The following is an 18558-nucleotide window of genomic DNA, read 5'->3' on the forward strand; positions in this document are numbered from 1 at the left end:
CCCATGCATTCCAACAAGCAGTGAATTAGTTCTTCATCATGTGTTTAGGCCTCCTGCTGGGAAGCATAATTAAAATTAAGCAAGCAACAATTCCACTTGGTGCTAAGATCCTGTCAAATCCTTCAATGAAGTTGAGTCTGGTTTCTCCAGGAGCCAGCTGAAAGTTCTGCAACAAAAACTTGGGGCTGCTCAACTCGATGCTGGCCATTCAGTAGATGGCACTCTTTCCTTTGGGCCCAAATTACAAAAGCACCAAGAAGCATGTTCTGTGACATTCAGGTGTGATACAAAACAGGGATTCCCTCTTCAAAGCACTTAACTGGTCGTCACAATCCCTCCAGAAACCCATTCATCAAAAGCTGATGGTCCAACCAGACACTTTTAAAGAGCCCAAGGAAGTTCAGATTATAAAACATCAACTACAATATAAAATCACCTAACTCAAGTGATTACCAAGTAATCAGCTTCTCAGAGCCTTTTCTATGTCAAGCAGATACACTTTTTATTCAGGCATAAAATTTTCCTTTCCTATTACATTCTGCTACAGAGGCGACAGTCTTTCAGTGGCTAGTGACCAAATCTTGTCTATCAAATATCTCATTAAGGTATTTAACAATAGCAAAGTGTTTAGAGAACTATGATTTTGTCATTATTAACATTCACTAAGATCAATGAAAGATATATTACTTTTGTATTACTTTCAACATTTTTGGTTGAAAAAATTCATGTAATCTTTGATACCCACTTAAAAAGAACCAAACATCCTAATACAAAATTACTGTACATCTAGTTTTGCAAAAAAAACGGGTTTAAATAATATGGATTTCTGATTCATTAATGATATGTCTTTTACTTTAATACATAATGGCTCCCAACTATTACATGACAAGGTTTCTTACACTTCTGTTTCAGAGATCTTTTTTTTTTTTTAATTTAAAAAGCAGACAGTTGTGGAGAGAGATGGAAGGAAATTCTTTTTAGTGCAACCTCCAGGTGAAAGCCAAACTTTTCAGCAGTCACAGAGGAATCACCTTAAAAATTCCACCTTTCTCTAGGAAAGATAAAACTCAGTCCTAGCAATAAAAGTCAAAGGAGAAAGGCAAGGTAAAAGGAACACTTTTAAAATTTAAAAAAGAAAAAAAAAAAGCATTGGGAGTAGGGACAAGAAATAAGAAAAATATATCGATTTCATTGCCAATCTCTTTCCTCTGTACACTCTCACCCTATGCACTTAAGCCCATTCACAACTCCACTTGCGCTCTATCACCCTTCCCCAACCACTTCCTTAGATATTAAAAGTCTGAACTTACAGAATCTTTTTCTTATGTACTAATTAGACAAATGAGATTAGAAGTAACAACGCAGCTTACAGTTGCTGGCTCTAATTTATGTAGGATTATAAGTAGAGTGTTCTTAAAGAAGAGTCCCTGGGGAGGCCTTGATCCCAAAATATACTCCTTTAGACATACCAAATAAACCTAACTACCTTCTCCATGAGGATACTGAGTAAACCTATCTTTTTGCTATGGCATTTAGTCATTCCAGCAGATCAAAAGATGACAGGACAAGAATACTGTATGGAAAAGGGAAAAGGAAATGCTGTCTTTGCACAGGATGAGCTGAACCATTGTGGAAGAACTTCACAGAAACATTGCTGATGGTGACAAATTAAAGGCATATACTAAGTCCCCAAGACACTGATAAAACTCAGCACTTCTCCAACCTGACTGCTTTCTACATTGTTGGAATTCCAGCTCCCCTAGCAGGCAACCAACAATAGCCATGAGAGCTGAATTAAACAGGCTCCTGAACTCACACATGCACTGTCCTTTCCTCTTCCATCCAAAGTAAGCACTTCCTTGGTGGGGGAGTGAAAAATTACAAGAACAAATTCAAAAGGGTATAAGAGATAGCAAAAAGAATAAAGTAACAATTTCATGTACGTTACTTAGAATTAAGTTTTCATATTACTTGCCTTAATGCACATTGTGAGCATCAAATTTTTTCAAATTGTTTTATTAATATATACGGTGTGCTTCTTGAGACATTGGTTTTAAGAACATATGTTGTTGTTATTGCCCTTAAGTTTATAAAAAGTATTTTTACCCCCTGGCTGGCTGGTTGTGGGAAACTTTTTTATCTTATGGACGTCAGTATGCCTATGGCAGAAATGGAATAACCCAAGGTTCAAACTGTATAACCCAAGGTTATAACTGTAGTCTTGTTTGAGGAGGTAGCAATCTTAACTGCTAGTTAATGTACTGCTATACACCAATATCCTTAGGCCCAGTTTCAGGCAATTTAAAACAAGAGGTTTCAAAGTTCATCTTATATCAGGGAGCCTTACCATTTCCAATCAAGCTTTAACTAAAGCCAACTTTTAAACAAGTAATTGTAAAGTATATGGTGGTGAAACAGATCAGCTTGACATCAGGTAAAAAGCTCAACTTAGATCTAACCTCATTATAAAGATATAACTATATGTCAAAGCCTAAACATCTTTCATAATAACATTTCAGCTATGGCATACTTAAAAACTAGTCTATACAATCTTCCTAAGAGGAAAATTTACAAAAACAAAAAGGCTTTTAATATCAGGGATGGGTTTCATCCATTTTATACCTTTTGGTGACCATGCAACTACTTTTTGAGTTATGCTAGACAACTCTGAAAGCCACATTCATTCTTTAAGGTTTCTAGGATACTCTTTATTAAATTGTTCCTTCAGTGTAGTAAGTCATGTCCTAGAAACCTAAAAGAGATTATTAACGCCGCTTTTCAAAGATACCCAACAAAAAATAGTTTAAAGAAACAAGAGACTGATTCTCATTATCTATGCTATCGTCTAAGTCTTTAGGGTAAGTTAAACAGTACTTTCTTGACATTCAAGTATGTTTTCAACTGTGCAATTAACTTACTTTTGAACTTGATTTTGCGATTAGTCCACATATAACAGACCAATATTAAAATACACATGAAATAAACCAAAAACCCACACACCTTTTTTTCTCCAACACTTTGTTAATTTTCAGTTAAAGCTGCTCTATGCATGCTGTTGGTATTCAAATATTCACTGCATGAATGCCAAGTGAGTCATTTCTAACTAACCTGAAGGCAAGAGCATACCCCAAGTAGTATGCTTACACTCATGTGTGTCCATAACTAGCTACTGCCAGAAGAAAAAAATAAATTCATCTAACTATTATACATAAGGGATATACAAGGGGTAACAGACTTTTTTTCTTTCAAGCCATAGTCAATGAAAGGCTGATAACTTATATAATTTAGAGAAGATTCTTAATATACACAACCCATTGCAGTAAAAATTTGAGATTGTCTTGGCTTTCGGCCAAGACAATTTAGTCACTAGCAGGACCTGAAAGACCTCATAACAATCGCATCTAGAAATACTGGGGCATGGACCCCAAGATCAAATGACAAAGCATTAACATAGAAGACATGAAATAAAGTATCAGGGCACCCATTTTGAATCTCAATGACAAGACACAGTCTATGACTGCTCAATTAATTTCAAATAGGGTGTCCATGTTTAAAAGAAAGAATAGTACTCTTGATTAAACATTTAAAATGTTTTCTATTCAAATATACAAGTTTAATATTTCCAACGGAATCTGAAACAGCACTGAATTTTAATTATAGCAAAAGCATATTAGCATTTTTAGTATGAGAAACAGATTAGTAACCTGTGTCTTCAGTACCATGTGAGTTTTCTTAATTCAACGTATGCTTGTTTTTAAGCATTTTTTCCTAATATTACCTTTCACTAAATTGCCAACAAAGGACACATTAACTCTCTACAATAGTTATTCTAAACATTACGTAAAACAGCTACTAATTTAGGTTATAATTAATTTGCTTGACATATCCACTACACTGGTGAAGCAGCAACACACAGTTCCTTGAGGAATGTGAGTGACAAAGTAAAAGCCACAAGTGACATCTTTCCATGTCAGGCTAATTTTAAGAGGCAACTCGGGTGGAATTTCGAACAAACTTAAGTTAAAATTCACCTCAGGTTAATATGGTGGTGTTGGTAATCAGAAGATGAGGCCTACCGATTTAGTGCAGAACCAGAATCCCTCCAAGGACCCTGCTGGACCATCTGGAGCCCTACACATCTGGCAAGCTTGAAAAACAAAAAAGACTTTAATCTTTAGTAATTAAAAAGATAACATACTACAGCCCAAATTCTAGCATCCTAGCTAAACATATGTTGTGTGAAAAGAGAATCCTCTTCCAAAGTCAAAAGGTGATTCTACTTAACGCAGATTACCACCATTCACATTTAAACACAACTTGGTGGTACTAACACAGGAGGGTGTTACTAAACAAGGCATATGCACACCTGTAGTCTTGGAGATACTGTGAAGGTACTTCATTGATTTGCTAGAATTACCACAAGTGTAATAGCAGCAGGGACTACTAGTTATGCGGGCTCACTCTCAAGCCAGGCTCTGGGTTCAGAACCAGCCCGTCTGTGCCCAGTAGCTGTACAAAATACTTAACCTCTTTATGTCTGTTTAGGCACTGGGTTGTCATGAGGATTAAGTAAATTAAATCATGTAAAACTGTGCCTGGCACAGAGGTAGAGCAAATAAATATTGGCTGTTACAAATATCTGCTGAGTCTTCACTTGCTGGGTTGCATGATATAGACACCTTCAGAAAAAATGTCATCTTATACTGACGATGATAAACACATAAAACACTGAGTACCAGACTATATTCTACGCACTTCCCATATAACAACTCAGTTAAGATTTCGATATTATCATTCCCCAACATTTTACAAACCCAATTTGTTCAGAGTTGGGTTTTTATGCTTTTATGTGACTTCTTCCTTCAACAGAAATGCTTCTTATACTCTGACGACATACATAAGTGCTGCCCTGTACTGCTAACCAACTACTTTGAGATAGGAGAGATTAAACAGCTAACAACCTGTATAGGCTTGAGTGTGACAAAAACACTCAGACACGACAGACCTACTTCAGGAGGTCTCACAACCCCAGAGGTTGGGCCCCACCCTGTATTTAGGATTTAGGATTGTGTGTAGGAGGTCGGCTGATGCTGTGTCCTCTTAGTCTCAAAAGACGTTCTGGTTTTACAAAGACCAGATCCACACTTCAAACATCATTGAGCAGAAGCCACATTCATCCCAGTGTAACATTATTGAAAAAGGGGGTTAGAAATAGCAAAGAGTACAGTATAATTTTCTCATTCATTTTCGGAATGTAAAACTTATATTCTGAAAATACAATCCTTCTATTATGCAAGATAGTTCCTAGATGGCATATGATCACATATGTAATATGTCAAATGTTTACCAACAAACATTTCCTTCTATCATACCTGTAAAAAGCTGCAACATGTTGAATGCCTCATACCCAACTACCTCAAGAACTCTTAAATTATGTTTAACATTCGAAACAGATACACCATTTTTTTTCCTTAAAAGCAACTATTACCAACATGCCAACATTTGCGGTCAATTTAAAGAGTTTTAAGAGCACAGACTGAACTCTTTGGAAAAATGAACACTTAAATATAGCAAAAGTGGCCATTTTTTTTTTCTGGTCTTCCCTCTGCAAAGTTCATCTGCTCAATTTAAGCAGAAGAAAATGAGTGAGTTACAGTGTAATTACAATGCAATGGAGACTCAGATATAAAAACTTTATACATAGCTAAAAAGTAACTTAACCCTATAAATGAATAAGTCCCATATCTTAATTACACATTTTTAAAAACAGTCCAGCATCTTATTTAAAAACGACAAATTATGCTGTATTCTTCGTTTACTCTCTTTAACAGTCTCATTAGAAGTCTTCTAAAGTCAAAATTAGGATGTACCCAGTATGATGCAGTTGCACTCCATTCCAAGAAAAGCAACCATTTCATACTGCTAAATCTAACATGTCGTACAATTTAACATAAACGTGCCTGCACGGTTATGTAGCTGATTCCTACCCCCTCCCCCAAACCTTATCAACTCCTTCACCAAACTTGCATATAATCCTCACTCAAAGCCTCTTGGTTGGGCTTCCCTGGTGGCACAGTGGTTAAGAATCCGCCTGCTAATGCAGGGGACATGAGTTTGACCTTCCTGGTCCGGGAAGATCCCACATGCCGCGGAGCAGCTAAGCCCGTGCACCACAACTACTGAGCCTGCGCTCTAGAACCTGCGACCCACAACTACTGAGCCCGCGCGCCACAACTACTGAAGCCTATGCACCTAGAGCCCGTGCTCTGCAGCAAGAGAAGCCACTGCAATGAGAAGCCCGCGCACTGCAACCAAGAGTAGACCCTGCTCACTGCAACTACGGAAAGCCTGCACGCAGCAATGAAGACGGAATGCAGCCAAAAATAAAATGAATAAAATAAATAAATTTTTAAAAAATGTCTCTTGGTTGAGTTAAATTCCATTTCTCTCTATACCCCTCTAGCAGGTCAATTGCAACAGCACATGTGCCAAAGAAATGAGTGGTTTTACTCACGCTCCCATTTTAAACGGGCACCTACTTGCAATTAAATCTCTGCAACAAAAAAGTTTACCTGAGGCCATTCTTGCCATTCTAATAGAGGCCTAGCTTATTCTACCTGTCTCTGTGGTCTTGCCTCAGCTATAATAGCATACCCCCAAAGAGGCTGGACACCAGCAAAGCGGACCTGCTGCCAACTCTGCCTGTCACCCCGGGCAGGAAGCGCAACCTAACATGTATACGTTTGTAGGGGTGGGGTGGGTGTGGGTCGGGGGGGATGGGAACGCAAATTACAGGAGAAAGGTTTGGTTGAATACTTTCAACTTGTAACAGAAGTTATTTAAATGAGAAAAACAAAACTAACCAACACTCCCTCCCTTACCTCCACCCTTTCCAACCGCGGGAACCTACCACCTTCCTGGAGCGCACCTTCAGTGCTTAAAGTACCCCGGGTCACTGACGCTTCAGCCAGCTCTTGATTTTTAGAACTCCCAGTCCTCCGGGAGAAACCAGAGGACGCCCGAAAGACTCGGGCCCACCCCGCGGCGTCCCGAGATCCTCCCCTGCAGGTCCACCCTCTTCGAACCAACCCGAGGCTCCCATTCCAGTCCCGGAGGAAGAGGGGTCCACCTGAGGCCGCAGGGGCAGCCAATAGGCAGTCCCCTCCACCCCGCGAGCCTTCGCGTTCCCCACCCCCGCGCGACCCCCTGGAAGGGTCCCCGCAGCCCAGCCCGCGCGGGCGCCCGCCGTCCCCGCCGGGAGGAGCGGCGGGAAGGCCGCGCCTTCTCTCCCCTCAGGATTACCTCGCAGCGCGAAGCCGGCTTTGTGCTTCCCTCCCTCCTTCTCCGCGGCCGCCGGGGCTGCAGCGGCCGCGCGATCCTCCACCGCCGCCTCTTAAGCGCCGCACGGCTCCAGAGGGAAGGGCAGAAGGGGAGGGGGCGTGAGAAGGGAGGGACCTGGGCGCCGAGCCCTGTGTAGCAGGAAGCGGCGACACCTGGGTCGCTATGCCTCTAGCTCTCGCTCTCTGTTTTTAAAAAATATAATTTAAACCCCCTTCTTCCCCCTCCCGCCCAGCGGCCCCGCGACCGTTACCGGCAGGCGGCTGGCGCTCTGGCGGGACTGGCCGAGAGCCCACCGAGTGTCCCTTGGCCCCGCCCCTAAGGCCCCGCCCTTAGGCCCCCGGCTCCCCTGGCTCCACCCCCACAGGCCCGCCCCTCGCAGCCCCCAAATGCTCATGGCCCCGCCCCTCGGAATCACAGTACGTTCCTGGCCCCGCCTCCTCAAGGCCCCGCCCCACGCGGCCCCTCGCGCCCCTCCAAAGCTTTGGTGCGGCCCCCTCCTTACCTCCCTCACCCTGTCTCTGAAGCCGCGGCCCCGGGCCCCTACTGGCCTGGCCTCTGGGAGGGCCTGGTGTGGGGCAGCTGCCTAGCATCTATCTCTTCAACGTCCTCCCCGCTAGGCAGCTTCGATTAGCGGCGTCCCCTGAGGGTCGGAGGAGTAAACGACCCCGACGGAAACCAGACTACAAGCGGGAGGAGGGGGGCCTCGGCGATGCCGCCCTCCCTAACCTGAGCGAGCCACCCCCCCACCCCCCCGCAACCCCAGCTCCCGAGGCTGAGACACAGCTTTCAGAGTCAGCTTCAGCCGCCCACACCGCCTGCTGGGTCTTCAGCGGGAGGCCACTGCTAAGGTTGCACCTCCGCACGACCCCTGTAGGAGGGGCCTGGGTATTCTCAGCACAGTTGCCTTTGGGGGCGCCTCTTTCCCCTGCTCACCTCCACTGAGAGGCCGGGCAAGGGCCCTCTCCATGAGCTCCACTTGCATCCGTCGAGGGTTTTCACCCCGACGTTGGCCCCTGGTCTTGACACCTTATGAGAGCTGATCTCTTGGAGGTGAAAAGTCAAGGCACCGACAGCCTTCAAAATGAATTCGGGGCCGGGTAAACTTTGCACCCAGTAGCAGGGATGTGGATCCATCCACAGGTGACGCTGGGCCGCCCATCCCGGCCGCCCAGACACGACCTACTCTAAAAATAGACCTCCCAGCAACGCACACCTTTCTCTACTACCCACGACTTGCACATCCCTCCCGCATACATGTCCTCCACAGTCACGAATCCACTACCAAGCACACCCTCCGAGCGGCATTCCGGTTATTCATGGTCCCTTGGGTCAACCCCACCCTAACACACAACAACAAACTTCATTCCCCACGCTTATCTCCCTGCGTTTCCAAGGTACTGGCGACAGTCCCCTTCATTTCCTTCCTCTTCTGCAGACTCTCTTCTTCCCCCTCAAATACTTCATGCCATCCCCCTCATCTTCATTCCCTCCCTCTTCCCTAAAAATGTGCTAATTAAAATGTAGTTTCCTCTTCCCACATACGAAGTGTGGGAAATGAATCTTGGCTTGACACAAACTGTGATTCATTTATCCTCGTTTTCTCTCCCCACTGGACTAAAGCTACAGAAATTTTAGTCTACCACCATCTCCCATATGCTCAAAATCTAACCATGCCTTATGGTTTTTAAATACCCCTAAAGGATCGTGGGTAAGGCTTCCTGGCTTTGGGAAGAAAATATTTAGAAAACGCTCGGCCTGTCATTTTATGTGGCGTTTTAAAATATCTGCAGTATTTGAGAGAGATACTGGGAGTGGCTAGATGTTTTCTTGCATTTAAAAAGCAAAAAATGAAAAAAGCTTGGCACACATCAAGGTTAGCCTTTTTATGAATAGCCCCCCAAAAATGTGTTAGGGGTACATATCAGACAATAGTCTCCACTGTACAGGACATTTGCCAGTCACAAATCTAGACCCCCCTCAAAGGAAGACAAATTAACATAGTCCATTTTAAGCATGTCTGATGAGCAATCCTTTCCATGATCACTCCCTTTCCCACAGTTTCTGGACAAAATGGATAAAAGATTTGCTTACCCACTGAGGATCCAAGGCTTTCTTGTGTCCAGGGTAGTAGACGTGTGTATCTTCTAGGTGTGGGTTCTGCAGTGCTGCACGGAAACCCACTGCAGCCTCAGACCGGCGGTGGCAGCGGCAACAGCAGCAGCGGCGGCGGCAGCAGCAGCAGCAGCAGCAGGGGCGGCAGCAGCTTCTCCCAACGCTGAGTAGTAAAGTGAGTGACTTTGGTAGAGACTCCACAATTACCATTAGGCACTTGCTTATGAGAGAGGAGGTGGAATCTTTCTTAAAGGAATGGGTTTTGTTTTTCCTCTCCACTATTGCTTCATAAAAGGCAGAAAGGGTGGAAGCAGGGAGTTTTTTTGGACTGAGTAAGGCAGTACAGCTGTAGGAGGTCAAGGTTAAAATTAACTGGGTGATCGAGGGACCAATTTAGTGTGAGTCAATGAAATGCTAGAAGCATTAGTTTTAAAGAGCCCTGCTAACTTCAAACGCTGGGGTCCATGGCAAAAATAAAGCCATGTGTCTTGAAACTGAATAGTATTTTGTGTTAATATTTAATTTCCAATCATTGCACTACAATGATAACTGTATAAAGGGAGGTTATTTAGTATTTAATACAAGAATGTGAAAAGAATGATACATAAAATAAAACTGATTTACATGATTGGGAACAACAGAGTTCAGTCTTACTAATACTTATAAGCATATCTGGAATTTCAATGAATGTCAGTATTAGAAAATATATTATTGTAAATCAACTATACTTCAATTTTTTTAAAAAAGAAAATATATTATTGACAGATACCACTTTGTACTTATAAAAATCACAATATCATTTATAGAAAAATCAAAAAAATCTAAAATAATTTAAGAAAATAATAGCAGGGTAGTATTTCAGTGGCAATTCAAAGTTCAGCAAAATTAAGGAGCTCATAAGTCGATAACTTTAAATGCATGCAAATTTACTGTTTACACTATTAGAATGTGATGTGTCCACATATGAGGAAATTGAGAGTCTGCATTATAACTTTAAATTTTATTTTAGACAATATTCCTCAATTTAAGCACTCAACATTTGTGATTTTTTTCTTCATAGGTAAATGAGGAGGTGTGGTCCCAAAATATGAATAGAGAAAAATATGGAAAATATTCTGCAATTGATGTTTTTGCACAGCCTTTGTTAACTACCTGTGTGATCTTGAGCAAGTAAGTAAACTCTTTTGTTCCATAGTTCCCTATTTTGTGAATTGAGGATGTTGGATTGAAATTTTCCTTTAGCATCCAATAGACTATGATTTTATGAGATTTAAACTTTTTTGTGTGTGATTTAATGCATGTATCTTTCGGTCTACACTACTTTTCCTGAAAACTTGGATTAAAAATAAATTTTTATTTAAAATGTGCCGCCAGAGTTTGTTATTTACCACCATTCCAAAATTATTTTGCAAATCAAGTATCGTTTTTGTAAAGTGAAAACAGTTTCATCTGACTTATGATTTTGTACCCAACTATGACAAGTTTTCCTGAAGCAGGACCCTACAGTATTGCTAAGGATACTAACTTGGCTGGAGCACAAAATGTATGTTTAATAGCGATGAGGACATAGTTAAAAAAACTGGTGTATCATTGGATGGTAGAGTTGGAACAGAATTTAGAGCTCACCGACTCCAGCCCTGTAATTTCACAAGTGGAAAAAATGGAAACCCAGAGAAGCAAAATGGGGACACAGGGAAGTTAACTCAGTCTCCACTCTTCCCATACACATAAGTCAAATAAACAGCACGTATGACCATATACACTGTTTCACACACCCACACTGGGGGCTGAGCAAGACCTGTCACAGCAACAAAAAAGTAGTTTCACTCAGTGATACTATTTGTGTACATGTAGTATAAACTAAAGAGATATATCAAACAAGTGCTTATAATGTGTGTAAATATTAACACAAGTTTTGCCTTCAGGCTTGGAGATGTTTATGCTAGAAAGTAAAGAAATTTGTCCAGGGGAATTTTTTTTTAAGTGACCTCTAAGGAAACTCACAACAATTATTTGCAAACTCGTACTTACCTTCCACACAAATGACAGGGCCTTGCGCTTGTTTCCTTGCACCCATTGGTGCCTCTGTTCCCATTAGTCTACATCCTCAAGCATATCTGTCAAGAGGAAAAGTTCATTTTGGAGCCAGGCAGGGGAAAGTACTGTAGAGGTTTAATTCTGGCCTTCAGAGATGCTTTTTGGAAGTTGCTTTTGGGGCTAGATTCTAACATTTTTCCTTAAATCCTGGTTTGGTATTCCTGATAAGGAACCTGGCACTAACCTAAACCCATCCTCCCTAGTTTCAAAGGGGCATTACCTTAGATTAGATGACATAGCAAAATTAGTGTTTTGTATACCTGGCAAGACAATTTGTCATCAACATTTTTTCTTTAAAAAAGCCTCCTAGGGACTTCCCTGGTGGTGCAGTGGTTAAGAATCCACCTGCCAATGCAGGGGACACGGGTTCGACCCCTGGTCTGGGAAGATCCCATGTGCCACGGAGCAACTAAGCCCGTGAGCCACGACTACTGAGCCTGCGCTCTAGAGCCAGAGAGCCACAACTACTGAGCCCATGTGCCACAACTACTGAAGCCCGTGCGCCTAGAGCCCGTGCTCCGCAACAAGAGAAGCCGCTGCAATGGGAAACCCACGCACCGCAGCGAAGAGTAGCGCCTGCTGGCTGCAGCTAGAGAAAGCCCGCGAGCAACAGCAAAGAGCCAATGCAGCCAAAAAATAAATGAAATTATTAAGTAAATAAATAAATAAAAAGACCTCCTATAGGGAGAGAATTGAAGGAAATTAGTTGCCCAGTTTCTTCATCTGTTTTTATCTTGCTCTTCTGCAAGGAAGGCATTTCATTTCATCTACCAGGTGGTAATGGACAATGAATAAAATGGCTGTTATTTCTATAATTCAAAGCAACCCCTCAAAATTAAATGCATTTCTTTGTATCTTCCCCAAAGTACTGAGCACAGTCTCTTATATAAAGGCACTTAATAGATACTTTAAAAAATGAATACACAAATTAATGAAATGAATAACTCCCAAAATATCCAGAAACTGATTACAAAGTGTTTTTGTTTGCTTGTAATTTGGATTGTCTAAAACAACTGACTCCATCCTCTACTTCCTTTTTCTAACACAGTCATGACCTAAGAGAAACAAATTCCTTTCTGGAGAGCTCTTTAGGCATGCCTGATTTGTATCCTCCAATTAAATTGTAGCCACAAATCTCCACGTGAACTCTGGGTAGATCAAGCAGTAGTGGGACAGTCTCTCTGCCAAGAAAGCACTGGATTAAATTTCAAAATTCCAGTGCTCTAGTTCCAGTTTGGAAACCAACTGGTTATGTGACCTCGAACAAGTTTCTCGACATGCTTGTGCCTCAGTTTAGCCATCTTTTAAGTGGCCGTGGTGTCTTATAATACCTGCTGTCCCTACTTCATAGGGTGGTTATGAAGTTCAAATGATAATAAAGGAAAAAAATGCTTTGAACTTTTCAAAGTACTTTGTAAATAGAAGGTATTATTATAGGCAGATGTATTTAAAATCAACTATCTAGTTCAAGGGACTTTACCCTAAACAACCTGTTTTACTACTTACTGGTTCGGAAAGCAAACAGGTTAGTCTCTCTCCCTGTGTGCGTGCGTGCATGCATACACACACACACACACACACACACACATGCACCCTGCTGCTCCCAATTTAACAACTTATCAGCTTTGAGGCTTTCCCCTTGGGTCGGGAATAACATCTGCAATATGAAGAGCTAAGAATTTATATAGAGATCCCTCTTCCATCCTTTCCCCCCAATGTACCTTTTTAAAGCTCTCGACCAAAAAGTAAACTCAGTGAAGCACAACAGCCTTTTAATACTTCCTAATGTCATGTATTCAATAAGTGGGGTTAGATGAACCATTCATTTTGAAACTTGGCCATGCTACATACGTTTTGATCACCCTTTTGTGTCGAGCGAGTCTGGAAAGTAGTTGGGGAACAGAGCAGGAAGGACTGACATGGAACTCACGCTAATGAGTTCTCCGCTCCCCAAGGAGATATAATTGGGGCTCCATACTCAAGGATTCATCAACATATTTTATTAGCACTATGTGACCTATATGGTTTATTTTAAAGGAATTACCTCAGTTAAATGCCTGATAGGTCCTTATACAACTGTTTAAGTAATCAGGCCTGATAAATTTCTGTAACGTTTATAAACTATCACCCTCAGAGTCCTCCTTCTTTTTCCTAAAAGTATTTCTTGTCATTTATTCATTTTCCATTTGGTGAGTCTTTTAAAATCATCATGGCTAAATAAATAACTGCTAATACACAAACAACTAATAAACAATTGCTATAAATAAGATACTCCAAATTAGAGGCCCACACACAGGTAAGATAAAAACTCACAAAAAATCAACTTACCAGTTTCTGTGGAGAGAAACGTAAAATGAATACAAAGTATGCAATTGCTATGTTAAACCTAAAATACATCATTTACCTATAAATCTTAACATCTCATGCCTTAAAATTTCAGCTGCTAATCTTTAATATATATGACATGGTCTAAAACTAGGTGTTTTAATCCTTATGACACTATTTCTAGAATGTGATCAGGAGCTACCTGCAACAAAATCACTTGGCGTGTTTCCTGAAATTGTGGTTCCTGGACCCTATCCTTGAATTAGAATCTTTTAGGATGTGGCCGTAGATTGAGGGTTTTTGCCAAGCATTCCAGGTGATTCTTATGTGCACCAAATTTGAGTACTGCTATCCTACAGAAACAATGGACTGTGTGTAGAATCTCAGAGACAGGATGAGAGAAACATAGGTGGCTCCTTGTTTATTATGTGAGAAGGGTTTAGAGAAGGACTAACACTGGCTCCACCCTTTCTATAGTGTAAACTTGGGCAAAATTTTTAATCTCTCTCGGTCCTAGTATCCTCATCCATAAAATAATTCCTGTTCAACCATGTTGTTGTGAGGATTATGTCACACAACATGTCAATCATAACATATGGAGAGCTTCTGCTCTAGAGCCTGGCCCATAATGGAACTGAAGTATATGTTCATTCCTTCTCTCCTTGTTCAAAAATGGGTTTCCAGGTGGTTTCTTCTTGTCCAGTGTTTTAGTATGCTTGGTAGAGGAATACAAACTAGTAGTTTAATGAGAGCTAATATTCTGAGTACTTATGGTATGCCAGTGCTAAATACTTTATACTCATTATTTCATTTCATACCAAGAATAAATCCTTAAACATAGGGGCTATTATTATTTTTGGTTAAAGAAACTGAGGATTGTAGAGGATAAGTAACATGCCCAGAATCTCAGAGCAAAGAATTAGCAGAGCAGGGATTCAAACCCAGGCATTCTGGCTCCAGAGCCTGTTTATAATGCCGTATGTTTTGAATAGTCTCTAAGTGGCTTAGATTCCAACATAGGAGCCAGTCTCTTAGAAGGAAAAAGCAACTGCAAAAATGGAGTTTATAAACCTGCCAGAAATACAGACAAATGAATGCCATCATTTGCCTATCTTAGAAACCTTTGCCAGTTGCCTATAACAGAGGATGGCACATAGTAGGTGTTCAAAAGTATTGAATAGATGTACGGCAGACCTTTCACCAGCATACTATTTAAGCAGGTGACATATCTAAGCCCAAGTTTTAAATTTTCCAGATTTTCTAGATCAGCTTATATTCTGACATAATGCAAGTCACTACATTTCAGAGCTATGGATAATCTTATCATTTGCAACAAATAGTTCTTGAGCACTTGCAATGAACTATGCACAGTTTGGCACTTAAAGGATTATTAAAAAAAAAAAACCACAGCAACAAAACCTTGAGACATATCTAGCCTATACCCTAAACACCCAGCTGGAAAATAAAACACAAATGCATGAAGCAATCAGACTGCAAAATCACTACATATAAGCTAATAAATGTGAAGCTCCTAGCAAACAGTAAACAAGCAATACATTTTATCAAAAATATTATTACCAATATTATATTATCAATTATTATCCATAATATTATTTTCTATTTTAATAATCATTGTCATAATTATTATAGTTTTATTAAAAATAAGAAGAAATAATAATTGTTATAGCTACCATTTAATGAGTGATCATGTGCCAAGTATTGTGCTTGGTGTTTTATATGTATATATATATTTAATCGTCTTATCAATCCTGCTAAATTAGTACCATTAACCATATTTTTTAAATGAGGAAACTGAGGCTCAGAGATGTTAAATAACTTGCCCAAGGCACATATTTGATACGTATTCCAGAGTCAAGGTAAATAGTGTACTCAAAGAATCCAAAAGGAGTCAGGGAAGAGAGAGATCAATTCCTGCTGGAGAAAACAGGAAGTATGAAGGGCAGAACTGTGACAGGGAAAAGATGGAGGAGAAGGGCCTTTGATGACAGAGGTGGCAGGAGCAAAGGTATGTGTGTGAGTTTCCTGAGACAGGTCCCCCAGCACTTTGCTCAGGCCATGCTCATGGTGAAGCACGACTTGGGTCTCTTCACTGAGCAGACAGGAAAGTGTAAAGAATGTTGGCAGAACAGCAAGTAAACCTGTCTGCCTGGAATGAAACGTTTGTGTGGGGCAAAGTTAGAATACATGTAGTCCCCAAACATGACCCTGAAAACTCAACCTTCATTTATGGATAGCCTGTTTAAGTAGCCCCATCTCGAGTTACTTTCCATTAATATACTCACCTCTTTTCATTCATTGAGGCAATAGCATTTTTTGAACTCCTATTATGTGCCAGCCACCAGGTGCTAGGGATAGAACAATGAATAAAGCAGACAAAAATCCTTGTACTCATGAAGTTTTATTGTACTGAGAAAACACAGATGTTAACATGTAAACAAGTTGACAAGTCAGGTTATTTCAGATGCTAAGGACTATAAAGAAGAGAAAACATACCATTGACAATGACTAGTTAAGAAGGATGAAGAAGGCCTCTTTGAGGAGGTGACATTTGAGCTGAGACCCAAATGACCTGAAGTTGTCAGCTGGAGAGAAAAGCAAGTTCAAAGGTCATGAGGCAGAATAATCTTGGTATGTCTGGGAGACTGAGAGAAGGGAATGGTGGTTGAACACTGTGTGCAAGGGACAAAGCGCCCCAGAGGTGGCCAGAGTTCTGGGGGTGGGGGTGGGGTGCTGGGCTGGATCGTGCAGTTCTGGGAGATCAGGGTGAGAGTTTGACTTTTGGGAAGTTTTAAGCTAAGGAGGGATAGGGTCTCATTTACATTTTTGGAATTTTGCTCTGGTTGCTGTGTGGAGAATGGGCTCAAGAGGGAAGTGGTTAGGGGCTGGGAGGCCAGTTAGGAAGTTATCAAAGCCATCCATGCAATAGGAAATGGGGTCTCTTTGCAGGGGTGGCTGTGGAGATGAGGAGAAGTGAATGGACTTGGGGCACGTTTTGGGAGTAGAGCTGACATGACTTGAGAATAGATTCATGTAGTGGGTAAGGAAAGGGAAGGAAAGAGAGAAATCAACCCAGAATGACCTCTAGGCCTTTGGCCTGAGCATCTGGGTGGAGAGGGCACCATTATCTAAGACAGAGAAGACTTGAGAAGAAAGAGCATGACAGGTAAAAGTGAACACTTCTGTTTGGTCATGTTTGGCTTAAGATCACCCTCTTTCTTCAGAATGCTTGTTCCACTCTAACATTATCTTGTTTATTTTTTCTATTTGTTCATCATTAATTTCCTCCCTGTAAGAATCTTTGAAAGAGCAGGAACTTTGGTTATCTTGTTCATTGTTGGATCCCTAGAGGCCGGAACACTGACCGGTGCAGAGTATGTGCTCAACAGCTATTGAGATTTGTTGAGTCCCATTCAGTGGTTCTCAAACATACATCAGAACCACCTGGGAAGCTTATTAAACGTTCAGTATCAGCCCCTGCCTGAAGCCCTCCCCACCAGAACTCGGCTTTAGTGGGTCTGGGATTGTACTCAGGAAACTGCATATTTAGTTAGGACAGGAGATGGGCAGTGAGCTACAATCTAAACCCGTGGTTGAGGTATATTAGTATTCATTCAAATATTTACTTTAGAAACCACATTTCAGCACCATCCCAAAAGACTGAAAAGTGTGGCTTTAAGAATTCAATGGTATTCTCAAGTGCAGTTAAATCATAAGGTGTTCATTTTAAAGCTTTTGAGAGAAAACCATTGAAAGAATGCTGAGGTCCCTCCCATCTCATTTGACTTATGTGCTCTAATTGGAAAGGGTCTCGTAGGACACTCCTTCATGTGAAGAAAAATGGCTACCTGAGTGTGGAGACAATCCTCCTCTTCTTCCACATCTCCAAAGTGTGTCCCGCACCCATTGACAGGTATGTGAAATGCCTTTACTTGGTGATTATAGTAAATGTATGTTTTTGTCTGCACAGCATCTGTTCCCTTTTCCGCTAAGAGTGCCTCAGTATTCCTTTGCGGAACCTTTTTTCATCCCGTTCTTGCAGTGGGACCCTTCCCTTTCCCTGAGTGAGGGGTTGGCCTCAGGCTGGACCAACCAAATGTTCTCTCCCTAGCATTTAAATATTGAATAGAATGACACAAAAACTTAAGGAGATGAGTTCATTTTGAATGAGGTCCCTGAGGAGAATGTGATTAGATGCTGCTGCAAAGATCTTGCTTGACTTGGCTCCTGTCCTTTCCAAGACCTGATTCTTCAGCTTTACCTTCAATTTTATGAGCCGTGAGCCTTATTCTTCCAATAAATTCCTTTTGCCTAAGTAAATTAGACTGGTCTCAGTTGCTTGCAATATAATCTATGACACAGCAATTACAAACCTTGCAACCTGTCATTCGAGGTAAAACTTTCAAAACAAACCCTTCCTGAAAGCAGTAATACATTGACCTAAGTTTTCATTAAAGTGTAAACGTCTTATAGCAGAGACTGAACAGACAGATGAGAGTGAAAGGGCTCCGTGGCTTGACATTGGTTCCACCACTGAGGTACGAAAGAAAAGGATGGCTGGGACATGACACATAAATCCCACTTTACAAATTTGCCCTGAATTTACACATGAGATAAATAGCTTGCTGGAAACTCTCAACACTTTTATTTCATAGTTCCTACTCA

At 41.2% G+C, this 18558-nt stretch overlaps 1 protein-coding gene and 1 long non-coding RNA gene across 10 annotated transcripts in view; one reads left to right on the plus strand and one right to left on the minus strand.

Moving 5' to 3' along the window:
• Positions 1-9599, minus strand: part of ADD3 (adducin 3) — a 125274-nt gene extending 115675 nt beyond the window's left edge. For 2 of the 8 annotated variants that reach the window (XM_067709447.1, XM_067709449.1), the window contains exon 1: positions 7303-7581. The gene's annotated coding sequence lies outside the window, so the exon portion shown is untranslated. The other 6 variants (XM_067709451.1, XM_067709450.1, XM_067709455.1 and 3 more) reach the window with 6 other exon arrangements.
• On the plus strand, positions 9529-17806 carry LOC137208784 (uncharacterized). Of its 2 annotated transcripts, none has more exons than XR_010935761.1 (3): positions 9529-9628; positions 10514-10623; positions 17701-17806. It is a non-coding gene; the product is annotated as an uncharacterized lncRNA (long non-coding RNA). The 2 variants fall into 2 exon arrangements; XR_010935760.1 differs by lacking the exon at positions 17701-17806 and adding an exon at positions 11853-12134.
• The last annotated feature ends 752 nt before the right edge of the window (positions 17807-18558 follow it).

Source organism: Pseudorca crassidens, chromosome 16 (genome assembly GCF_039906515.1).
Source record: "Pseudorca crassidens isolate mPseCra1 chromosome 16, mPseCra1.hap1, whole genome shotgun sequence".
In the NCBI taxonomy this organism is placed as follows: domain Eukaryota; kingdom Metazoa; phylum Chordata; class Mammalia; order Artiodactyla; family Delphinidae; genus Pseudorca; species Pseudorca crassidens.